This window comes from Petromyzon marinus (assembly GCF_048934315.1).
Source record: "Petromyzon marinus isolate PM22_M1 ecotype Great Lakes invasive population chromosome 84 unlocalized genomic scaffold, UKy_Petmar_22M1.pri1.0 chr84_unloc.3, whole genome shotgun sequence".
NCBI classification, from domain to species: domain Eukaryota; kingdom Metazoa; phylum Chordata; class Hyperoartia; order Petromyzontiformes; family Petromyzontidae; genus Petromyzon; species Petromyzon marinus.
The window spans coordinates 1,482,160-1,508,470 of record NW_027422640.1 but is presented as its reverse complement, the minus strand read 5'-3'; the positions used below and the strand labels follow the sequence as shown (position 1 = coordinate 1,508,470).

General features: G+C 47.0%; 2 long non-coding RNA genes across 5 annotated transcripts in view; one reads left to right on the top strand and one right to left on the bottom strand.

Moving 5' to 3' along the window:
* Nucleotides 1-10,035, bottom strand: part of LOC142908446 (uncharacterized) — a 313,842-nt gene extending 303,807 nt beyond the window's left edge. Inside the window, exon 1 of the long non-coding RNA XR_012931775.1 lies at nucleotides 9,968-10,035. This is a non-coding gene — a long non-coding RNA (uncharacterized LOC142908446). The remainder of the gene's footprint in view (nucleotides 1-9,967) is intronic.
* Nucleotides 9,422-26,068, top strand: LOC116937956 (uncharacterized). Of its 4 annotated transcripts, none has more exons than XR_012931774.1 (4): nucleotides 9,422-9,518; nucleotides 12,737-12,842; nucleotides 24,753-24,836; nucleotides 25,432-26,068. It is a non-coding gene; the product is annotated as an uncharacterized LOC116937956 (long non-coding RNA). The 4 variants fall into 4 exon arrangements; XR_012931771.1 differs by having other exon boundaries at nucleotides 12,710-12,842; XR_012931773.1 differs by lacking the exon at nucleotides 9,422-9,518 and adding an exon at nucleotides 9,743-10,004 and having other exon boundaries at nucleotides 12,710-12,842.
* The last annotated feature ends 243 nt before the right edge of the window (nucleotides 26,069-26,311 follow it).

The following is a 26,311-nucleotide window of genomic DNA, read 5'->3' as shown; positions in this document are numbered from 1 at the left end:
ATCCAGGTGTTCAGCCAAAGAGATCTGGAAGAGCTTGTTGTTCGTTCGTCTAAACTGGGGAGTACATTCATCAACAAAGTGTTCACATGTGAGGGCATTAGAAAATTGAGTTTTCGTCTTCACATTTGATGATACAGGAATTATTTGCAGCCATAGCCAAGCATCTGTCACATCCAACACGGTCAGTGAGATGTCATCAAGACTTTTGAGGATAGCGAGGATGGGAAGTTCAATGTGTTTTAGAGGTTTTTTTGTGGATTGGCATCAAACAATCCATGGAAGTTCTTTGAAGCTGTCCTAGATCCTCCGTCTGCAGATTATCAAAAGGAAATAATTCAGTGGCTCAATCGCAGCATGGAGACTCAGAAGGGAAACATACACAGGCTCACCAGTCTCTTGCGCTGTGTGCACGAGCTGCAGGACATGACAGCCGTGAGTGATGTCCCTCGATCAATAACGGAGATAGACTTGAGATACACAATGCTGTCCCTGCTGGACTGCGCTGCCCTCTTCTGGATCCTGCAGCAGAGGGGAACCTTATGAGACCTCCTTTGCCACTAACAAGATATAGGAATAGGTTTTACCCTTTTAACTGGCACAAGAACTGACACCTTTATTCAAGGCATCATGTTTGCAATAACCACAACACAAGCAGTCAAAATGAAAACAAAAAAGACAAGTCTGATAATAATATGCACTGTCCTTGAATTTGATTGGTCCACACCCGAGACGGCTTTCTTTAGAGCCTAGTCTCCATTGGTGTTGGACCAGAAGACGCCAAAAGGCGTACAACTCAAAAACAGCACACTATCAGAGTATTGAGGGCTCGGGGCGAGCATTTACATTATGAGACCTCCGTGGCCAGTAACAAGATATAGGAATAGGTTTTACCCTTTTAACTGGCACAAAAACTGACACCTTTATTCAAGGCATCATGTTTGCAATAACCACAACACAAGCAGTCAAAATGCAAACAAAATAGACAACTCTGATAATAATAATATGCACTGTCCTTGAATTTGATTGGTCCACACCCGAGACGGCTTTCTTTAGAGCCTAGTCTCAATTGGTGTTGGACCAGAAGACGCCAAAAGGCGTACAACTCAAAAACAGCGCACTATCAGAGTATTGAGGGCTCGGGTGAGCATTTACATTATGAGACCTCCTTTGCCAGTAACAAGATATAGGAATAGGTTGTACTCCTTTAACTGGCACAAAAACTGACACCTTTATTCAATGCATCATGTTTGCAATAACCACAACACAAGCAGTCAAAATGCAAACAAAAAAGACAACTCTGATAATAATATGCACTGTCCTTGAATTTGATTGGTCCACACCCGAGACGGCTTTCTTTAGAGCCTAGTCTCCATTGATGTTGGACCAGAAGACGCCAAAAGGCGTACAACTCAAAAACAGCGCACTATCAGAGTATTGAGGGCTCGGGGCGAGCATTTACATTATGAGACCTCCTTTGCCAGTAACAAGATATAGGAATAGGTTTTACCCTTTTAACTGGCACAAAAACTTACACCTTTATTCAAGGCATCATGTTTGCAATAACCACAACACAAGCAGTCAAAATGCAAACAAAAAAGACAACTCTGATAATAATATGCACTGTCCTTGAATTTGATTGGTCCACACCCGAGACGGCTTTCTTTAGAGCCTAGCCTCCATTGGTGTTGGACCAGAAGACGCCAAAAGGCGTACAACTATTGAGGGCTCGGGGCGAGCATTTACATTATGAGACCTCCTTTGCCAGTAACAAGATATAGGAATAGGTTGTACTCCTTTAACTGGCACAAAAACTGACACCTTTATTCAAGGCATCATGTTTGCAATAACCACAACACAAGCAGTCAAAATGCAAACAAAAAAGACAACTCTGATAATATGCACTGTCCTTGAATTTGATTGGTCCACACCCGAGACGGCTTTCTTTAGAGCCTAGTCTCCATTGATGTTGGACCAGAAGACGCCAAAAGGCGTACAACTCAAAAACAGCGCACTATCAGAGTATTGAGGGCTCGGGGCGAGCATTTACATTATGAGACCTCCTTTGCCAGTAACAAGATATAGGAATAGGTTGTACTCCTTTAACTGGCACAAAAACTGACACCTTTATTCAAGGCATCATGTTTGCAATAACCACAACACAAGCAGTCAAAATGCAAACAAAAAAGACAACTCTGATAATAATATGCACTGTCCTTGAATTTGATTGGTCCACACCCGAGACGGCTTTCTTTAGAGCCTAGTCTCCATTGGTGTTGGACCAGAAGGGCTCGGGGTGAGCATTTACACCCCGAGCCCTCAATACTCTGATAGTGCGCTGTTTTTGAGTTGTACGCCTTTTGGCGTCTTCTGGTCCAACACCAATGGAGACTAGGCTCTAAAGAAAGCCGTCTCGGGTGTGGACCAATCAAATTCAAGGACAGTGCATATTATTATCAGAGTTGTCTATTTTGTTTGCATTTTGACTGCTTGTGTTGTGGTTATTGCAAACATGATGCCTTGAATAAAGGTGTCAGTTTTTGTGCCAGTTAAAAGGGTAAAACCTATTCCTAGAGGGGAACCTGTGGAGACACTCAACCTGTTCACCTGCGGTATCATTACTGAGGAAATGAAGAGACTCCAGCCTGAACTGCACAGCTGTAAATAGCTATGGTAAGACTCGCAAACCTCACATTCACTACCTCACAAATGCTGCATGTATACGTGTGTCTTTGTATGGTATAATAAGAATCCTCTCTTAGTAACTGCACACTGTGCAATGTAACTCCACACATGCATCACACATGGTCATGCAGAGCCCACACATGAACACAATTTTTCACAAAATACTTCCCTCACCACTCTCATAGTTGTCCTCACTCCTCTCCTCTCAGTCCATGCTCGCCTCTCCCCTTATCCCTCCCACTAACCCCCCTATCTGCTCCTCCCTTCACTTTTCCTATAATACCTTCCCCCCTCCACCTACCACTGAATCATCGACTCAGGGCTATTGGTTTGTGAGTGTGTCTCTTCTTGAGTTGGTGGGCAAGTGGTGGGTGGATCGATGTATAAGTGGAGTGAGGAAATTAGTGAGTTGGTGGGTCAGTAAGTGTGTGACTGGGTTGGTGAATGAGTGAATTGGTGTGCGAGTGTGAGTGGTAGAGTAAATTTAGTGAGTAGGTAGGTCGACAGTGAATGCAGCACTCACTGTACATTAAAGTATAAAAGGAAGAAAGTGCATGCATATGCATGGCTGCTGTAACGCTTTCCATCATCCTCGGCAATATTTTATTAGAATAATGATAGTGCTCGTACTGGGTGCAGGAAGCAAGGTCACCATAGGCCCCACTAGGACAATGGGATGCAGATAGCAGATCTGCATGCATGCCTTGACAGGTCGCCATACATCAATGGCGATTACCGGTGTAATAACATGATGACACCTACTGGTTAGAAAAGGGAAGCACGGATACAGGCACCGCTAAAACATCCAATCCGAAATAGAGAGGTATCTGGGCCAAAGGTAATGGGCGGGGCTGGCCAGGATGCTCCGGGAATCCGCGCGAAGGTTTCATCATAGGGAGTGGCCAGAGGCGGAGCCTAGCCGCACCTGCGAGAATATAAGCGGGGGTGGTGGAGGACTCGGGGTTGGTGTGTGGAGTCTTGGGTCCTGACTGTGTCGCTGCTCGCCGTCATCTCTTTCCGTCGTCCGGCCACGTGGAAGATCTCTTGCGGCTTCCATCACCCTCCCCGGCATGCCACCAGACAGCGGCGTGGCCGGGTGCGGATGGTGGAATCACGCCGAGGAATCAGCAGTGGCGTGTAGCCCGTCGAGACGCTAACATCCAGTGTTGTACTCAGAGTGAGAGATGAGGCCTGTGTTGTGCCTGTATACAAATAATGGAAGAAGTACCCTCGACACGATGTGTCGCGGAAGTCGCACATTACATCTGTACGCAGACAATAACAGGTACTGCTATTTTAGGGCACACAAACGACATGAGGTACAATAACAATGTGCATACATAACGTGCATGCACAAATTATGGACATTTTTCGATTAACGAAATCGAATTTCCATGTTAACGAATTTGACACGGCACACGCCATGAGAGCATCAAAGAAGAAGCACCCAGGAGGATGCGTCATCTATCCGCGACACTGTCACTATCCCTACATCGCACCAGTAACGCCTCCACATCGCCTTTCTAGGCATTCCAACATGCAGATCGTTTGGTGAGTTCCCTGAAAATGTAAATTACTTGTCTTAAATTAATTATTATTCAATCTTCTTAACATTTATATACTTTATTATTATTTCTGATTTGTCAATATATGTGTACAATTTTTGGTTAGGAGTGGGGTGAAATGACTGAAACTCATCCCTAATTTTTTGTGTTGAATATAATGGGAAAATATTTTCCGATGACGAAATTTCGTTTGACTCAAGAACTCATCCATTTCTTAAGTAGAGGGATGCCAGTACTATGTATGGTGTTCTCAGGCTCATGTCTAATCTGACATTTTCATGTTGGAGGACTTCTGACATCTGACTGGTGACTTACATGGTGGCCATGGCCTGTCCTTTAGCGAACAGAAAAACAGATTGTATCAGTTCAATACTGGCGAGGATCTCAAAGTGGAAGATACCAATTCAGCTTCAACCCAACGGTGGTGTTTAGGAGAACGTTTATCTATGAGTATATATAGGCTGGCTGACAGATATGAAGTTACTCCTTCGGTGGTAATAAACAACAACAATAATAATTGTTACCCTTTGTCATACCACTGATGGGTGAAGTCTTCCCATACTGGATAAGTCGTGGAAACTGACCATACTCCATCATGATTGTCAACGTGGGTTGATGACGAGAAGGCCAGTTTGCTTAATGGTAACTATGACTGAGAATCAAACTCAAGTGGTCTGATTCATATTTCAATGCACAAACCATTGTGCCACCGTTACACTCATATGTATAAGTTAACACGGAAATTTTAAAAACTATGCCATTTTCTCTTTTTTACTGTCAATAAAAGGAGAAAATAACAATGCCACGTTGGTCAACCCGTGGTCTGGAAATTACGAGATGTACAAATCTAAAATCTTAGGTATAATGCAGAGAAGGGTTTTGATAATCCTAATCAAACGCCATTTTACATATTTCGTGTGTATAGGTCTGTTGTAGACAAAAAACGGCCTGCCGATTGGGCATGTCCTGTATTCCTACATGTGCAAAGACGCTCATTCGCATGGTCCGTTTTATAGATGATTCATTTCACGATAACATATTTACAGGTGAGAGTACGACTCACACGTTTCACAAGGCTATGACTATCTGCAGTCTAAGTGGTTTCTACTAGATTAATCTCGAACAGTTTTTCTTGATGGTTTCCACCATGTAGATCTCCAACAGTCGGCCCCGATGTCGTCCACCTGCAGTTGTTCTTCAGTCCCCAAGGAATCAACCCATTTGCGGGCCTCGCTCCCCCTTATATACCCCTACGGCCACGCCCTGGTAACTTCCAGCACTTGCCCCCGGTAGATTCTATCAGCAAACTCTATCGTCATCTACTTCCCTTCTCTTCGATGGCAAAGGTTATAGTGGTGTCAGTGTTGATGGGTGGAGACAGGTACAGGGTACTTTACGGGGGAAGGTTCGTAAAAGTCGTACTCCTGCGTTGTAAATACTTTGTCGTGAAAAAAATCATCAAGAAATTGGAACCTGCAAAGGAGCTTCTTTACACATGTGAGTGTAAGCCTGAGTACAATCTCACGTGTTGTTGCTGTAGAGTATTTTCATTTTACCAGTGGGTCAATGAGGGAAGGGAATGGTGGTTAAGGTAGTGAGTGATAGGATGGGTGGGTCATTCTTGAGAGCATGAAAAAGTGCGTGAGTGAGGTTGACACAGTAAATGATCAGGTGATTGTGTGAATTATCAGGTAAATATATGACTCATGAGGAGGGAGAGGGAGCATTTATGTAAGTCATAGAGTAAGAGAAGTGGGTGAGTTCATAATGGAGTGAGTGAGTACCAGTTTATTTAGTTGAACAAGGTGAGAACTAAAGCGACCAGGATGAGTCTCATTTGCAAGAGAGACCTGGATCACCCAAATGACCAAAGCTAAATAAAAACACAGAGTTACAGTAATGAAAACAAATATAAATAATACAAAACAACTGATGCGTCACATGGGAAATCGACGTAATGGAGCTAAGGGATGATAGAATGTGTGAGTAATGTGCGACATGGGTGTCCTCTGGCCCTTTCACGACTTAACATTTTTTTTGACTACGTAGTTTGAGACGATTTCCATGGATGTACCAGTAGAATTTATATCTGGTATAGATATAATGGGAGGCTGATCGATGCCCCAGTCCGGTCATGGTATGGCTCTCTATTGTTAAACCATATTATGAATGCGGATGATCTGGTGATTACTTCCCACTCTAAGGAGAAGTTGGAGACACTACAGCTCAACATGGAGCATGCTCCTAAATTATGGGCCGTTACCATCAGCCTCACGAAAACAAATCACCTCCCTGGTATTTTACATCATGAAAATGCTCCCCTCCCTCAATTCCCCATGTATTTTGGGGCAGTTGTGGAGAGAGTGGAGATATTTCCATACTTGGGCAGTGTGCTGATGACCAACTGTTTCAGTAGCCGAGGTCTCACTTCGAATCATTCGAGTGGCATTATATTTTCATCAGCTGCTGAACACTGTGTGGAAGCTACCTGGCATGTCACTCCATACAAACCTTCATGTCTTCTGGACCGCAGTTATGCCCTCCCGTATCTCTCTCGAAAGGAACATCTGCGCTGGTTTGAAACATTTTGGTTAGCCCACGATCTATCCAGGGTTTAACCAGACTGGACTTTGTGAGGAGCTCAGATTCCTGGAATATCTGTACAAATGTCCATCTGTGGGCTCCTCCAGCAAGCGAGGCTGCGTTGGTTGTGTCATGCAGTCCGTATGCACAGCCACGGCATCCCCAAGCAGCTTCAATTTGGCTGGATAGATGGTGCTAAATGGGCGTGGTACGGGCTAGAGAAGAGATGGACTGATGTGGTACAGAAGGATGTGGAGCTGATTGGACTTATTGATGACTGGTATCAGCAGTGTCACGATCGGCTTCTGTGGAGGAGGTTCATGAAAAGCGCTGCTGGGGAGCTGGAGGCAGTCGCCCTCCAGCAACAGCATAGGGCAGAGGAGCGAGGCTCAAAACAACGAGCAGAGCGCCAAACAACTGACACAAATAAAGTTGGCACAGTGGGGAGCACGGCCGTTGCATCTGCTGATCATCTTCCTAAGTCAATTCATGGCACCTGCGTCTATTACATGACCTCCTGCCAGCCAGCCTTCGACACTTCACGTGGCCTCAAAAAGCACCGAGCATGGCACAAGTGCTGTGGTGACACTCTTTGGTTCTATTGGATAAAGTCACGTAGGTAAAAAATAAAATAACAAAAATCACGACGTTTCGGCCACAATACAAGCGGCCTTCATCAGGTGAAGGGACGAGACTGTGTGGAGGACAGCGAAAGCTTTAAATCTGCTGTGGTGATGTCACCGCCACTTAGGGGTGAACGACGGTTGTTGCGTTGTTGTGCGTGTGTGCACGGACGCATGTACGCCTGTGAGTCTCATGTATGGAGAGAGAGAGGCAGCCGTGCGTTGTGCTGGCCCGTGTGCCATTCTGAGCTTCATAGGCGCTGCTCACTAACAGCGCTTGCCCCAACATTCTGGTAAGGCTATACGGCGAATGATTGTCGCTGTTGTGTGTGTGTATGGACGTTCACCCCCCTCCCACCGCCCCCGTGTGTGCAGTTTTAGGGACTCATTACGCCCCCTCCCGACAAGCAGGCCAGCATCCGAACTAAAGGTAAGTGACAATAAAAAGATTTTTTTTCCATTTAAGTAACTTTATGTTTTGCTCACAATACAGTATTTATTACATTGTTGCATGCAAATGTACGATATTTTGTCTTACATATGACTTTGACAATGTTTCCATGTTTTGCTGAACCGTGATAACATCTTAAAAAACTTACAGTATGTGGATTTAAATACAGTACACTATTCTATTCAGACTTATGAACCGTTCGACTTACGGACAGTTCTCAGGAATGTAACCGATAAGTTGTCTTATTCGCTAACAGCACCTTCCATTGGTATGGTTGACTACATACGATGGCAAAGAAAGTTAAATATATATACATATATATTGTACAGCACTTTCCCCAATAGTATGTTGATGTTCTATGGGGTATGTTTGTCTTGCTGAGTAATGTTTTAATTGGGGCGGTGTCATTTTCACAATTTCCCCAATGTTTTTACATTGGCCGACTTGCGCGTCAGCAATTTTCGCACCCAATGGATAAATCTCTTCTTCTTGGGCTTGGTGGCGGTGGTGGCAGAAGTGGTGGTGGAAGCTGTGGCAGTGGCGGTGGAAGGGGCATCGGTGGCATCATGGTACATTTGAGACACGGCGCATTTCAATTCTTTCAGCTGGCTACTGAGATGAAGGTTCTCTTCATGCAGCCTCTTTTCCCCATGCCACATGTCCTCGTGACGCACCAGCTTCCCGCGTAGCCTAAACTGTTCCTGGCCTCTCTGCGGATCCAGGAAGTTCAACTCCGTCAGGTGGGCGTGCAGCGACCTCCGGAGATCTTTGTTTTCACAGCACAGCGACATTTGCCGCTGTGCTGCATTGCAGTCTCGGAGAAAATCCGCATGGAGAGACTTGCTCTCTCTGCAAGGCACTCTCGTGGACTCCAGCTCCAACTGGCACTCTTTAAGCTGTTGAACCAGGCTCCTGTTCTCTCTCTGGATAGTCTCTCGGTTCTCCATCAACTCCTCCTGCTGCTGCTGTAGCTCCAGACGGAGCATCTTGTTCTTCTGACAGAGCTCCACATTCTGCAGGCTCATCCTCTCCGTTTGCAGCGTCATGGTCTCGCGGTAAAAGTCTGAGATGGAAAGCGTAAAACGACGATAAATGAAGATCTCCATCCCAAGCATGGCCAAGACCAGAACGCCAACGATCAGCAGCACCATGCTCAGCTCGTGTTGACGGCACGCGGGACGGAAGGAAGTGTGAGACACGTCACGAAGGGGCGTGATATTTATACCAACGTCAATACTGGATGTAACGTACGCTGACGTAACAGCCATCCCTGCCCACTTATTGTCAATCATTGCTCACCACGTGACTCCACGGCCCCGCCCCTAACCGTGCAGCTCCTCCCCCATACAATTCTTCCGCCTTCCCCACGTGACGCGAAGCGAGCCAATCAGGCGAGAGGCGGCGCGCGGTCGGCCCCGCGTCCGCTTTCCGCCATTCTTGCAATGGGCGGCGGGGCCTCGCAGGGTGGGGCGGAGGGAGGCGGGGGGGAGGGGCCAGGATGGACGAGGGGGAGGGGCCAGGAGCGGGGGAGCCGTGGCGCCGCTCTTGGGCCGCGAGGCCTCCCCCTGGGCCCGCGGCGCCACGCGGAGACCGCGACAGCAGCAGCAGCAGGAGGTGGTGGTGGTGGTGTTTGTGGTTGTAGGCACGGGAGAGGTGGTGGTGGTGTTTGTGGTTGTAGGCACGGGAGAGGTGGTGGTGGTGTTTGTGGTTGTAGGCACGGGAGAGGTGGTGGTGGTGTTTGTGGTTGTAGGCACGGGAGAGGTGGTGGTGGTGTTTGTGGTTGTAGGCACGGGAGAGGTGGTGGTGGTGTTTGTGTTTGTAGGCACGGGAGAGGTGGTGGTGGTGTTTGTGGTTGTAGGCACGGGAGAGGTGGTGGTGGTGTTTGTGGTTGTAGGCACGGGAGAGGTGGTGGTGGTGTTTGTGGTTGTAGGCACGGGAGAGGTGGTCACAGACAGGTGGTGAGTGCCAGGTAATGGGAGGGTGGAGTGAGTGAGGATAATTAATAGGTGAGGAGGGTGAGTGAGTGAGTTCATGAGGAGAATTGATTGGTGAGGAGGGACCACCTGCCAGCGGGCGTTCGACACTTCACGTGGCCTCAAGGTGCACATGGCCTGGCACAAGCGTCGTGGTGACGTCACCACCACTTAGTGGCGAATGGCAGTTGTTGTAAAGGCATGTGTGTGTGTGTACATGTGTGTGTAAACGCGTGTGTGTACATGTGTGTGTAAACGCGCGTGTGTGTGTGCATGTGTGTGTCGAATCAGCCTCAAATCAGTACCTGGTGCGGCGTGCAAACGACGCCATTAGGGAGGTAAAGGCGGCCGGACGTGGTGTTGGCCACCCAACCCATCGTGTGCCGTGTAGGCCTCTATAGGTGCTCGCTAACAGCACTTGCTCCGACAGTCTGTTAAGGCTACACGAGGGGTCTTTGTGTGTGTAAGCGCGCGTGGGGAGCGGTGGCGCCGTGGTTAGCGCACTGCGCTATGAACCACTCATGTTCGACATTGTTGACGAATATCTGAACCTGTCTCGGGCCTCCCCTAAGTCGACTCGGCATATTATCACAATTGAGGAGCCATAGGCGGCTGGACATGGTGCTAGCCAGGTACCCCCTCGTTCGCCATTCTCTCTTTTATATATACTCACTACTCTACGGGACGTCTGGCAAAATATTACCAAACTGCAGCATTAACAAAACTCTTTGGTACGTGTCGTGACCCGGTAGTGCAAGATCTGACCATGTCTGTCCAGTGCTCGCCAGGCCACATTGGCTTCTTGTTGCCGAACGAATCGATGATAAGGTCGCACTTATTACACATAAAGTGCTTGCCACAAATGAACCACAATACTTTGCTGATCTCGTTAAAGAGCATAAACTATCACGCGAACCCCAGTCACCATCGCAGCAGCTATTGACTCACCATCGGAACAAAGACGGTCACTGCATTGCGCGCTTTTAAATGCTCTTCTGCGGTCGTCTGGAACGCTCTTCTGTCCGATATTCTGAAGCCACTGGGAGCTATGCACTTTTAAATCTAGATTGAACTCTAATTTATTTAGAGCTGCTTTTTGTGTTTAGTTTGTTCTTACCCTGCACCTCCGATTATCATACGGTGCGAAAGAAGTTCAACATATATACACAAATACTCACGAACTCAACTTTCACCAATGTCATGTTCAAGCTATACGGGTTATCTTTGTCTTTTGTGAATGTTTGCTTGTGTGTAAATGAGTGAAGCGAGTGTGCACTTACACCACTGAGTGATGCTTTTCGCGTTGTTAATCATAACCCCTGCTAGACAGATTTCCACGAGGCCCACGAACAGTTGTTCTCACAGTTACGCTCACTAAACGCCACTTTTTTAGTAAACGTTGTTAAAAACGGAGATTTAAATAGCAATGCATGCTATGTAACTTGGGTAAAAATGTAACTCTTACACAGGGAGTGGTTTTGGGCTGGAGTCGTGAGCGGTTCACATGGGGGAATTTATATCCGTGCACATGTAGAACACATACACACCTACACCTATAACAGTGCACACACTCACACAGTGTGGGGGGTGAGACTACTTCATAGCCAAAAACAAATCAGAATTTTGTCTTAAATCGCGGTTGCCGAGTGCAGGCACAAAGGTCAATAACGCAAAGCGACCAGCAACAAACAGCAGGATTCAAGTTGTAATATATGAGAGTTAACACGTTTCTGGACATTGACCCATGATGTATCAAAGAACCTGGGACAAAGACGATGGGAGGAAATTTCCGAGTGGAGCAGTGCGAGGGAAGACGTGGACTATGGTGAGGCCACGTTGGTCTAATGCAGACGATATCAGCAGGGATACAAGTTCTGTTTTGTGGAGGCACAACGGGCTCAGATATTTCACATTTAATATTTAGCGTGATTTTAAAGATAAATAATAATATGTTAACTAACTGGCCTGCTATCTCAGTAGTAGAGTAAGCGGATTTGCAATCAGAATGTTGAGTTCAAACCCTGGTTGTGGTTGACTCATCCCATCATCTTAATGGGTCGATAAAGTGAGCACGACTTTGTGGGGAAGTCCAGTTAGGTGAAGTCAAGTCAGTCTCATTTGCAAGTCGCCCGGGGTCAGAAAAATAATAAATTATCGTGGAGCTATAGTCTACCAGCCATAAAAGCGCCACACGATCTCAATACTGCTTGTCTTGAGAATTGAAATCGCTCCCGTCATAGAAAAGTGGAATTATCACGACCACCGGAACAGCGCTGTAAGCAAGAGATAATCACCACCTCAATGCTTATTTTAGGAACAAATGACTTTCACTTTAGACGTATAATAAGTGTTGCGGAGTGAATCAGTGCATCACACGAGTTGCGTGAAAGGTGAGATGATCACATTGGTGGTTATAGTGAGGTGAGCTCACCGACCAATGACAAGTCACCTGGTGAGGGACTCACAATCAAAATAACCAACATTGTTTCAGTGCAATGTAAAACTGGCGTGTCTCACTTAACGAGCGCGATACGTTCCGTGGAAAATGCTCGATAAGCAAACAATCATACCATGCTAAAAGGTTGGCTACGTTTCAGCCTTAACATGTTCCATTCTTGAGCAACTTTATTACCATGAGAGATACAAAAAATAATTTGTAATAAAACAACAAATGTAACACCAAACACAAAGAACCACTGCTTGCAGGTGCCACCGTTCACCTCCCCCCACCCCTTTCCCGCTCTCCCCTCCCCAACCCTCCCCCCACCTCTCTCCCAAACCCTCCCCCCACCCACCCCTCCCCTCTCCTTCCTGCTGCTGCTGCTTGAGGAGACTTCTTGATGCTACTCCTTGCGTCAGGGCCTGAGGCTGAGAGAGCGGCAGAGGAGGCGACACGGCGAGCGGGGCCGCGTCTGCGCGTGTCAGGGGGCGAGTGACGCGGGCGACTCGACACTTCACAGCGTGGGTGAGTGTGGGGAGTTTGTGGTGTGTGGGGGACGGTGGGTGGTGTGACACTTCACGGCGTGGGTGAGTGTGGGGAGTTTGTGGTGCGTGGGAGACGGTGGGTGGTGTGACACTTCACAGCGTGGGTGAGTGTGGGGAGTTTGTGGTGCGTGGGAGACGGTGGGTGGTGTGACACTTCACAGCGTGGGTGAGTGTGGGGAGTTTGTGGTGCGTGGGGGATGGTGGGTGGTGTGACACTTCACAGCGTGGGTGAGTGAGGGGGAGTTTGTGGTGCGTGGGGGACGGTGGGTGGTGTGACACTTCACGGCGTGGGTGAGTGTGGGGAGTTTGTGGTGCGTGGGGGATGGTGGGTAGTGTGACACTTCACAGCGTGGGTGAGTGTGGAGGAGTTTGTGGTGCGTGGGGGACGGTGGGTGGTGTGACACTTCACGGCGTGGGTGAGTGTGGGGAGTTTGTGGTGCGTGGGGGACGGTGGGTGGTGTGATCCAGATTATAAACCGCCTGTGTAGTCTACACGGGGTCTTTTTATTCGTGTAAACGAATGTCTCTCTCTGTGTGTGCAAGATGGTGTAGCACGTGTGAGTGTGTGTGCACGGTGGGCGGTAGTGAGGTCAGTGTGTGTGTAACTCAAATGAGTACCTGGGGCGGTGTGTAAAGATCGCACACAAAGGCGATCCGGCGTGGTTGTGACAACCGACCCCCTCGTGTACTATGCCGGCCTTCATAGGGGCTCAATAACAGCACTTGCCCCACCAGTCTGTGGAGATACATGGGGGATGTTTGTGTTGGAGCTCGTGCTGTAGGCACGGAGGAGGCTCGTGAAGAACGCTGCTCCTAGGCAGTTTATTTTACTATCATATCCAGGTCTGGTTGTGGATTTGATTATTTTTCTTGCGTTGTCTCTTTGATCCATATACGACTTGGCGAGATGTTTCCTGCTTCATTCTGGTGCATTTGCTGCTTTTTTCAGTGTATCTACACTGGGCGTGTTGGTTGGATTTGGTGTTTGTCACGTGAGTTTCAAAACAAAACGATTTTATTTACCAGGTAAAATCCACTGAGCTATTCGCATTTTCAGAAGCGACCTGGCCACAAATGATAGCCCAACGAAGTGGCTTGTCATGTGGACATTTGAAAGACAGCCAAATAACCAAAACACATGTTTCTAAGTGTGGAGGGGAAAACCGGAGGACCCAGAAAAAAATCCTCGCGACCATGGGGAGAACTTGCAAACTCCAAATATGCAGGCGTCAGGGTTGAGATTTAACCCACAACCTCCTGCATACGAGGCAATGGAGATATCATCTCGCCACCGCGGCGTCCCATATTAATATTACGCGGTATTCTGGTACAGCGCCTGGTGGCCTTGGTCACTTTACTACCCTTTGCATCACTGTAATATATGGTCAATCGTATTTTAAGGAGAAGTGCTTATTTAAACGTCACGGTTTTTTGTTGCAGACTCCATTGACTCCCACCTCCCTATTTACAGACATTGTCAATGGGGGCTGAAGTCTGTTACTCGTGCCCAGTCAGTCAAGTGAGGGAGCGACCAACCCCCACTGTCCCCTTCACCCCGTGGTGTTGCCTATGAGACTCATTCCCACGTAGAAGCCTAAGTTTACAATGACTATATACTGGAGTGGAACCCACCTCGCTGTAAATGTTTGAATGCAATTAAGAACTCGCTTTTTATCAAGTGTGCCAAGCAACTGAGAGTCTTGTCTTTCATAGTACAGTACTAGATTTGTTCTGTTTCGCCTGTTTTGTTGGTGAAGCTACGGTCTTGTTTATGATCCCTCCACTGGCTTCCGCTTAATTTGTGAATCAAAATACACGATCGCCGTCTTGAAAATCCTCACTAGTCTCACTTCTGCCTGCCACCCCCTATCATGGGTCCCCGTTGTGGCGAGATGTTAATTCCCTAGCCTGGTATGGAGGAGGTTGTGGGGTCGGTCCTGACCCTGACGCCTGTTGTATATTTGAAGTTTGAAGTTCTCCCCGTGGTCGGGTGGATATTTGCTCCGAGTCCTCCGGTGTTTCCCTCCACATTTTGAATCGTGCATTGAAATTACTTCGATTATTTCGCTGCTGTAAATCTCCACATGGTAAGCCACTTCGTTGAGCTATCTTTAGTGGCCAGGTCACTTCTTAAAAATGAGTTAATACGTAAGTGGGCGTTTTTATGTTCTCTCCCCGTGGTGGTCACGTGGAATTTTTTTCTGGCCCTTCGGTGTTGCCCTCCACATTTAGAAACACGCGTGTAAATTATTTGGCAATGATCAATTCCCACGTGATGATACACCTCTTCGATAGCTATCACGTGTAATGTGACAACTTCTGAAAAATAGCTATATAGCTCAGTGGGCCTTGCCTGCTAATATAAAACTTTTAAAGTTTTACTTGGGGGTCTACAGCTGTGCGCACTGCCGCACAGTTGCCATCCATTGAATTGTAATGCAAAATCAGATGTCATCTTCCTTGCCTAGTATGAAGGAGGTGTTGGATCAGTTCCGACCCTGACGCCTGTTCTATATTTGGAGTTTGCAGTTCTCCCCATGGTCGCGTTGATTTTTCTTAGGATCCTCCAGTTTTTCCCTCCACATTTGGAAGCATGCATTCAGATTATTTGGCTGCTATAAATTTCCACGTATTAAGCCACTTCGTTGGGCTATCATTTGTGGACTTTTATTCAACCATGACTGATTTTGAGGCTACTTATTCCCTCCTTCTGGTATAGTTCTCTGAGCATGTCTCTCTCGCCATCCACTTCTCCTGTACCCATCACTGTCTGTGTTTGACTGTTGTGCAGTTTCTTGAGATGCACATACATTTGAATGCGTTCTCTATTGTATTATTTTCAACCCTGCTCCGTCGACTGTCTTTGTTTAATTAGAGTTGGGCTCCCTCCACTGCCTGTGTTTTGACACGGCTCGGTTCAGTTCACTACCTGTGTGCGACAAAGCTGGATGAGCCATGTTCCGAAAGTGAAGCCAAGAGAGTTGTTGGCGCGTTAGGGCGTAAACATCAATGGATGTCCATTGGCCAGGTGACAATATTTACTCTTTTCATAAATATTGTGGTGATATGTGCTGTATGAGAGGGGAGGACGGTGCCTCCTGCGACAACCTCGTCTCCGACTGAGTGTGTGCGCGACGCACGCCACCCGCACGCACACACAAGCCTCGAGCGAGAAGGAAGAAGTGACCTACGACACAAATGTTTACGTGGGATTTCTTTAGTTATGTTTACTGTAGTTTAAATTATGGCTCTTTTATAAGAAAGATATTTAAAATGGAAAGTTTTACATGACTAAAGCTATGGCTTGCATGAGCTCTTCAGAGGGGTATGACAGAGAACGATTATGCAATTGGGAGTATAGTTATTTTTAAAGTGAGAGCAGTGCAACATCGATCACCTTGAATCTACAAACTAGTTTCATTTATTATCTGCGCAATAAAAATATGAATATTTCTTCCTGTAATGTTTTCATTTAACCTGCAACCATGAACAAAACAGAGGGTAAACCGATTTGCACATGGTGATTGGGAGCCGTGCCCTCTGGGTATTTATTCTCCCCCTAACTGGGACTGATTGGGGTTTGTTGAGTTCCTTTCCCTCCTAAAGGTAGGGCTAAAGATCGGACGAGCATGATTAGAGGGGGAAGGGTGGGGGAGAGATACTAGGTGGGGGGGGATTATAACCCAAGCAATGAATGAGATAATAAATAATATACAGAACAATATAAGCTGTGAGCCTGCCTCTGCCTTTTTCCTTTCTGGGGACAACTTTCGTTCAGAGTCTGGTAGAGTGGTGTGATTCCTGTCACCCTTTCCTCCTCCCCATCCCCCGTCCACTGGTTACTGTCTTTCCTCAGTACGTCCGGGTGTTTCATGTTACGTGGGATTCTCAAGGAATGCGGCCCATATCACCTCATATTCTCGTTTTTTTGTTCCCCTTAAGCTTCTAGCTGAGGTGTTCCATTGCTCACAATGCCTTTAGAGATCTCTACCAAGGTCTGCAGTTTCCCAGGATAGTTTTCCTTGCCATGGTGTAGAACGCTTGAAGTAATGTGTTTGTTGGTGTTTGGATACTCCCACCAGTTTCACGCCCCACAGGGATGAATCCACTGAAGGGTCGACCTCTATGCCACAGATCAAGTTGAAGTAGTTGCCAATGGTCCAGTAAAACTCTCCAATCCAAAAAGCATGCGGTTATGTCTGTGTAGTGCCTTGTGGGCATCTGAGATAACCTGGAGAAGAGATAGAGAATGTTGCACTCCGTTTGTTAGTTGGGTAAACTCCATGCATGAATTTTAATGGGATAACTTTCAAGGGGAACGACAAGGGACCAGCTGCCAAGGCTCGCTATATCTGGGGGTGAGGGGTGGATGTCAGACCCCAGCAGTGCTTCCCACAGTTTCTTGGGTGTTAGTCTGATCTGCTCGTCCCCTGAGTCAAGGTGATGGCACACCTTCATGCCTTTGCTAGTTTGTGCTTTTTCTCCATGAGCTAATCCATTATGGGGTGGGTGATCTTGGCAAAGTTTTTGTTTACAGCCTTGGTGATGGTGTCCCTGGTTTTTAGCTACTTGTAGAAGTGTAACTGCGGGATATGATGTCGTGCCTATATAAGATGGAAATAATACATTTTCTCTTCTTGGGTCAACAGGTCCCTGATCTCAACAGGTCCCTGATCTTATCAATACCAGCAGCTTTTCCATGCTGGCTAATTAATTACTTTACCCTCTATTTTAACGGATGCAGAGAGGGAAAGAACGGGATCTGTCTATTTCGGCAGACTCGGAGGATGGTGGCAACGGTCCAGAGTGGCTTGAGGCCCCATGGATTATCTTTGATGGGGGGCGAGAGAACAATTCTGGAAAGCTAATAGGGGCTGATGGAACATGCTTCCCACTTATTCCATATCACCCTCTTTTCTGGGTTTATCCAGTGGTTGATGTTCAGTTTTATGCTTAATGGTTATTTGATGAAGAATCTAATTACAAATCTCAGAGAACATAGATGCAGAGAATCGCGTGGCAGAGAATGGCAGCACAAGAGTTTTCACCGACCATCTTCTGGAAACCCCTCGGGGTGGCCTCACTATCCGTACCCACGAGGAACCACACTGCCCCACACTCTCGTTGTGAAATGGGTACTCATCACATGATGGTAAAAACCCGTTATAATATTTTCTATATAGTACATGATGATATAATTTCCCCGAGGATAATCATCAACGTGAGAGTGAAGTATGGTCAAGAAACATCCACGACTTTAAAAACATGTGGATTCCTGCATTAGTTTATCTCCATTTATATAAAAGGCAAAGTTGTGAATGTGTGTCTGTTCAACATGTTTAGCGTACTTCCCGACATGCAACAAACTTGAAATTTGCCATGTCGGTAATTTCCAAACTGTACACCATGCAGAAATTATAAAAATTAACTTTTTCTTTTGGGGGGGGGGGGGAGCTCAATAATGCATATTTTTTTTGCACGGCAAGTGAGCTCTGACGTCAAATCTGTCACGTGACCCTCCCATGTGGAAGCGTAACGTATTGTAGTGTCGCGGTTAGCGCGCCGCGCTACGAACCCGGTGACCCGAGTTCGATTCTCGCTCACGGCCACCACCGGTTACGATTATTTTAACCGGTCCTGGGCCTCCCCTAGGTTGACTCAGCCTCAAACGAGTAACTGTTGTGGTGTGTCAACATCGCCACTGGGGAGACAAAGGCGACCGGGCGTGGTGAATCCAAGTCCCGGGCGAAGCCGGGTAGTAAAGCTAGTACAAAATAAATAAAGCTGTCTTATTATAGGCTTCAATCGCCTGCGATGTGATGACTAGACTGGTGGCCTTTTATGGGTGCTTGAGCCGCATTGTTTATGAATGATGTATTATTAAATGGAGCAACTGTTTTAAGTCAATTGCTGATGAATACGTTCAGAATAGATCCTACAGCCTGAACGGGATGATCTCGCACATTGGAGATGCTAACGAGAGACAATTGAGGCTCAGTCATCTCTCATTTTCCACAATGTGTGAATTGGCGCTCACACGTGGCTCCTCATGGGCGGCGCCGATGTCACAAGTCGAGGAGACTGAAGTGATATGACAAAGGGCCATTGCCTGAATCGCCTGTTATTATAAATATTTTATTTTAAAGCAGTGTTATCGACGAATGTAAGTTTTTTTTTTCTGAAGATAAATAACATCACGATGGGGGGAGATAGGGGGGGGGGGGGCTATAGGGGCAGGGCTGAGGTGGCGCTGCTGATGTTGAGTCAAATTTTATCAGTGTCTTGTGCTAGAGCTTAGGGGCTATGCCACGGGGCGAGGACATTTGGAACACGGATTAGAATGCACGTCTCATCTTGCCTCATGCTTTTTTTACTATCTCCATCAGTGACAGAATCAATCAATGCAGCAACGCTGCTTATAATATGAGTATAGTACTTTGAAGCGTGTAAAAATGGTAACGTACTGTAAATCGTATTTTAACAGAAACATTGTCTATTTAAATGTTATGGTGTTTGTTGAAATTAACTCTATTGGCTTCCACCTCCCTCTTCACAGAAATCGTCAATAGAGGCTGAAGTCTGTTACTCGCGCACAGTCAGTCGAGGGAGCGATAGCCCCCACTGTCCCCTTCAGCCCGTGGTGTTGCCTATGGGACTCATTGTCCCGTAAAATCCCAAGTTCACAATGTCGATAAAAGCGACACCTTTGTTTAATATCGATCCATTAAATAAGTGGGACTTTATATCGTGGGACAGTCTTGTCTTTGGTAATACTGTACTCATCTTTTTTTCTGTTGCCTGTTTTGTTAATTGGTAAAGCTGTGATTGTGTTTGATCCCTCCAATGGTACCCGATTCATTTCTGCATCAAGCACAATATCCCCTTTACTGTCTTCAAGATCATCCATGGATCCTATTTGCCTCTCCCATCGTCTCATTCCCCTCCCCTCCCAGCGCTCTCCTATATCGTCCCTACCATCTCGCTTTAATCTCCTTGACTCATTCTCCGCCCAGCAACCAAGGCTTCCTGTTGAAACTTACAGTCAACCTTTATTCATTCGGAGGCCATTCATTCCCATTTCTTTTGATGCAATTCTCTGGGTCTGCCTCTTACCATCCACCAATTTTTCCTGCGATCATCACTGTCTGTTCTCTCTTTATAAATGTAGTCTGAATGTACACCTCCTTGTTTACAATGATGATCTTATCTCACTGATGTGCACAGCACCTTGACAGATGCTCTGTAAATGTACTCTAATTGATTATTTCTCATTCCGCAGCCCCTACTTCCCTTCCATTCCCGTCTCCCCTCGTACAATTTGACTGCTCAGCAGATGATTTCAGTCATACCCCACTTTGTTCGTCAAGACTTGCTTGAGGCAAATATAAGTATGGCCCAACAACTTTTACGACTGACACGGCACGAGTAAGATTGCATGCAGTCCAACCAAAAAGGCTTCATCATTGAACGCTGGTTTCAAGCCTGCCCTACACACGTGTTAAAAGATCCTACTCACCCATGTGATGATAGTTGAGCCTCTGGTTGTCAGCATTTCTGCTCTGATATTGCAAATGTTGGATACTTTGATTTTTTTCATTTTTCTTAGGGTGCCTCTCACTTTATCCTCAAATGGCTCAAAGCAGAAGGTGTAGGGTCTTCGGTTGCTGTGGCCTGCATGAGCTCTTCAGAGGGATATGACGAAGAGCGATTCTGCAATTGGGAGCATAATTCTAGCATGCTAGTTTCTGCCTTCAACTGCTGAGGAGTTTGCCACTGGCATTTGTAATTGCGCAGGAAATATTGAAGCAGGTTCCCCTGAGCTGACTGAAGTTTGCAAAGTCATCTTTGATTTGACTGTTTTGAGAGTTATTATTCAACTGCTGCCGCTTTTCCCTCTGGCCTCCTCTGATCATGCCAGATCTGAGTTTTGCATTGCCTTCTTCGGTCCTTGTAGTCTTCGATGGGCCCTTGTAGCAGTTTTTACGTTATTTTACTTCAATTAAACACCAAGTTTAATCACTCATCCATTCCTTCCGAATATTGCAACAGGTTGTTGGGCACGTCTTGGCGGCATTGTTTACATAATCTTGAAATTGGTCCCAAACTGTCGGTTCCTCATTAGACAGGAGCGTGCATTACCACTGCCCACCTCCACATTACAACCATCCCCACCATCAAAATTATATCCAGTATAAACTTTATAAGCTTTCGTTGAACTTCGAGCATACTACTAAGAAATGGGGTTTACGTTCATCCCCACAAAAGAACAAAGCACCTGCCTGGGTATTCTGTGTCATCGTATTCTCCCGTCCCTCCACTCCCCATGAGGAGTGGGGCAGTTTTGGACAGAGCGGAACATTTTTTCATACCTGGAAAGGGTGCTTATGACCAGCTCCAGTTTGGCAGCAGAGGTCATGCTCGAATTGCTTAGTTGCGTAACGCACTGAATGCTGCATGGCCTGTCGCTCCACGTAAATATCTGGGTCTTCTCAGCCAGATATCCCATCCCTTCTTTACATTTGAGAAATGTGGATCACCTTTTTAAAGGAACATCTACACTAGTTTTGCATATTATAGTTGTCTTCGATCCACCGTGGGATTAACAAACTGGATTGTGTGAGCAGCTTATATCCTTGAAAGATCTGGACAAATTCACATCAGGTAAATCTAAGGCAGGTGAGGCAGCATTGGCTGGGTTATGGAGCCCAACTGCCCAGTCACTGCGTACCCAAAACAGCTTCTGTTTGTCCAGATATGAGGAGCCTAACGCTATAGACAAGACTTTGACTGCTGTGTGACAGAAGGATGTGGAGCTGCTTTGGCTTGCCAACAGCTTGTACCAGTGGTTTCAAGATCAGCCTCTGGAGAAGTTTAGTGAAGGATTTCTGCCTCCAGTAATAACGTAGGGCGGAGAAGTGATGCTCAACGAGCGACGTGCAGGATGAGTAAAATGCAGCAAATTGAAACAGTAGGGAGCACAGGTGGTGTATCTGCCAGTCATCCCTGTCACTCAACCTATGGCACCTTTATCCTGTAACCTCCTGCCCATGAGCCTTTGACAGTCCACATGACCTCAATGTGCACTTAGCCTGGCACAAGCACTTTGTTGACGTCACCAATTTTGAGTGGCGAATGGCTGTTATTGTTATTGTGTGTATGTATCCACCCCTTCATGTGCTGTACTGGCCTTCTTAGGTGCTCACTAGCAGAAATAATCCCAATAATGTAAAAAACGACATGGGAGATTTTTCTCGTTTGTATCTGTGTATCTTTGCATGCATAGCCTATGTGTGTGTTTGTGGTGAGCCATTATGCACAACAAACTCAGCCTCAGTTATCAATAGCTCATGGTATCTACACTGGTTTTGGGTCCTCTAGGTTGAGTCTGCATTAAATGAGTGTCTGGTATAATAGGTAATCAGCAGAACCTATGAGACAAACGTGGCCAGGTGTGATGTTGGCCATTTTTACCCCACTTTGCGTGCGGGTCTTCAAAGGGGCTCACTAACAGCACTTGACCCACCAGTCTGTGAAGCTACATGGGGGATGTTTGTGTTGAAGCTCGTGCTGTAGGCATAGAAGACGCTCGACAGTTTATCCTCTGTAGGGAGCACGCATCTGCTGTGTGTAGCGTGGAGCTGCACGATAGTGAAACCAATAGAGTTGTTGCGCCTTGGGCGTAAACATCAATGTATGTCCATTTGCCAGGGGTTTTTTGTTATAATTCCTATGGAGATGTGTGCTATATGAGAGAAAAAGCGACTGAGCCCACGCCCTCACCCCCTTCTCCCTATTGCATTATCTCCTCGTATTATTTGACTACTCATAAAATCATACGTATGTAGTGACACCGCTGGATGTCACTGTGCAGAGCCGGTCCTAACGAGGCACGGCATGCGGTGTAATGACATAACGGAAGGGAAGGAATGATCGTGGCCGAGAAGACCCGAGGCTTCGTGCGGAGCGACAGACCAGGTAGCTTCCACTCAGCATTACGCAAACAATGAAAAGATAATGCCACTCGACTGATTCGGTGTGAGACCTCTGCTGTTAAACCGGAGCTGGTCATGAGTACACAGCCCAGGTATAGGAAACGCTCCACTCTCTCCACAACTGCCCCATCACCGATTGGGAGTTATGGGGGTGGAGTGCCCGATGGTACAAAATACCCAGGTGAGTTTTTCGCTTTGGTGGGGTTCATGGTAAGGCCCCACCTCTTAGTGGCACACTCCAGTTTCAGCAGCAGCACCTCCAACTCCTCTGAGTTAGCCGCAATTACCAGGTCATCGCCATACATAACGTGGTTGACCAATAGGGAGCCATCCCTTGAGCGCACCCGGGTATCGATCAGCCTCCGATTGTGTCTGTACCAGATGGAAAATCCTCCGGTTCAGCTACTGAAGGCTTCATGAACTACGTGGTCGAAATAGATGTTAAATAATGTGGGTGCCAGAAGACATCCCTGTCGCACCCCAAGGTGTACAGGGAATGGCTCTGACTCCCGGCCATGTAGTTTTATCCGGGTCCATTCACCATCATGAAGGTTCTTAATGAGCGTGAGCAGAGGTTCAGGGACTCCGAACGCACGAAGAACAACCCAGAGCCCAGGCCTACTGATGGTGTCATGGGCCTTGACCAGGTCAATGAAGCAGAGTTGTAGGTCTTGTTGAAATTCCCTACACCTCTGCTGTAGCAGACGGACAGAAAACATGGCATCAGTGCAGGACCGCCCTTTCCTGAAACCGCATTGGGTCTCCACAAGCCTCTCCTCAGTGTGCCTAGCAAGGCGATGTTGAATAATCATTGTCAGGACCTTTCCCGGCACATTGAGGAGTGATATGCCCCTGTAGTTGTTAAAGTCTGTGCGGCCCCCCTTCTTAAATAGGAGGACTAGCAGGGCATCCTTCCAATCATGCCGATCCTGTCCAGTGGCCCAGACTGTTGTTATGATGTCATGTAGGGCAGTCTGTGCACAAACGCCACCCTCCCTCAGCATTTCGCCTGAACGGTGCCTTTCCTAGTCTCAAACTCTGGATCAGCCTTAGTTCTTCCTCAACAGATGGCACCTCAGCCAGCCTCTCACAGGGGGTGACTTCCTTTTCAATATTTGAGGCACCGCAGCCTCAGCAGGGTCATCCCCACTTTGTCCCATGATGTTTTACAGGATCAGGGATTTCCCATCCCCCAGGACCTCACATAAATGCTCAGTAAATCTGCAAACCTGTTCCTGGGGGTCGGAGAGATTGGATCACTGTTCTTTCCCCTAATGATGGTAATAGGTGGGGCACTGGAGGTTACTTTTTTGATGGAGTTAAATAGGGATTTGTGATCGTGGACCATTGAGGCAGACTCCATCTCCTCAGCAACCGCGACCAACACCCATCCTTGCAGCGCCTCATGCCTCTCCGAACCTCCGAGCGAAGGCTACGGTAAGCCTCATTCTCTGACGTGGGATGCTGTAGACGATTAGAGTGGGCCTGATGCTTTTTCTCAACCATCCTGAACACCGCCTCCGTCAGCCAGGGTCTCTGGGGAGGTCTGGGACGTGTACCCCAAACAGCCATTGCAGCTGCATGAGTCTCTGCCTGTATCTAGTGGCTTTTCATGGACAAACGCGATTTTTAATACAATATTGCAGACCTCACCAAATGCGGTGGGTTACGTTCCTGTAAAATGCCGTGTTGGACAAAGCCGCATTAAACAATTCATAGACAAATAGGTTTGCATTCCTGGGTCCGAAATGATTACTCCCTCCGTCTGTTTAGCCGATTCTACGAGATTTCCACCCTCATTGTGCTAAAAGATGTTGAGTTGCTCTCCATTACTTGTGAGTGTGTATACTTTTTATTTTCCAGTTTCACCCCACTCAGTGCCTCTTTTCTCCCTGTAGTCTGGAGGGCTGCTCACTGAAGGACAAATCGATCACAGCTCTCCATGACATCATAATCACCAACAAAGCATTGAGGGAGCTCAGGTAAGTTATGCTGCTCGTGTCTCATACGCGCTCTGATTGTTGCTACAGACAAAACAACTTTGATTCGTCATTAACACTGTTGCCTTAGAATAAAACATTAAAAAGGCAACGTTTTGGGCAATGGACCTTGATAGCATGTTTGTGTGCTATGAGAGCCATTGCCAGAAGTGTGGGGTGAGTAGTGGAGTCTATTCCAGTCCATTTAATATTCTCTTTGGTTCTTTCGGTAAAGTCACGTAGAAAATAAAATCAAATAATAATGGAATAGACGTTTCGATTGCAACAAGCAACCATCATCAGGTAAACCACCGCACATAACCACAGGCGTTATAGGCAGCAGAGCTAAGTTGTGGGCAACAGACTGCAGTGTGCAACACAATCCACCGTTGAACTATTCTACGATCCTAGATCTGCAGTCCCTGCCATCACAGACCTGCCATGACCCGCGTTGTGAAGTATGGTAAAGTAGCTCTAATAGCATGGGGAGACCTTCATCCAGCGTGGTTGTTGTGGGCTGCGTGGGTCTCGAACTGTGAGGCGCTGCCCGAGTCTCCGTGTGAACCCACGTCAGCGTGAACCTCTCTCTGTGCTGCAGGGTGAACGACAATGACTTGAGTGAGGAGGGGAAGAAAGAGCTGAGGAGCAAATTGACTCCCAGAAGAAGCCTGCAGTTGTATATTTATGCCGATAGGCGACGCTGGCGCTGCAACAGACGGAGCTGGCCCACGCGCGACTCGCACAGCAGCCCAGCGCATTTCACCTCAACAGCTCCTGTCACCGGCACCGACTCTGAGCCTGACTGAGACGACAATGAGCGGGGAGCTTTCTCTCTCTGTGAACCACACACGAAGCCCAAGGGTGGACGCGGCTCCAAGATTCTGATGAGCGTGGTGATTCCGATGATGTGTAACTGTATTTATGAATGTGGTGCAGGGAAGCGATGTTGGGGGGTAGTGGAAGAGGGGTGGCAGGGGGAATGCGGAGGGTTGCGGGGCAGGCGGTGATTTTCAATGGTCTGGCAGCTCACCTGTTACGTCACGTAGCTACAAACATTTTCATGAATTTTGCATTTGTCACAATGCCATACACACCATACAAATCGTACACCTAATATTTTTTGCTTATAACTTGCCCATTGCTTTCATCTTCATTCTTGTGTCAACTCACGTTAAAATATCTTCTTTGTTATTGTGTGAACTTACGTTCAAATACACCATTTTTTTTAAATATCACCTTCCTATTATTACATTACTTATCTTCACTTACAGCTTTCGTGACTGCAGGATTTCATATTCTTTGCCGCCCGAGTAAAACTGCATGGCCGGGAGTCGAAGCCATTCCCTCTACACCTTCGGGTGCGACAGACATGTCCTCCGGCTCCCACATTAATTTACATATATTTTACCACGTACTTCCTGAAGCCTTCTATCTGCTACAGCTACAATGGGAGGCTGATCAATGCCCAGGTGTGGTCA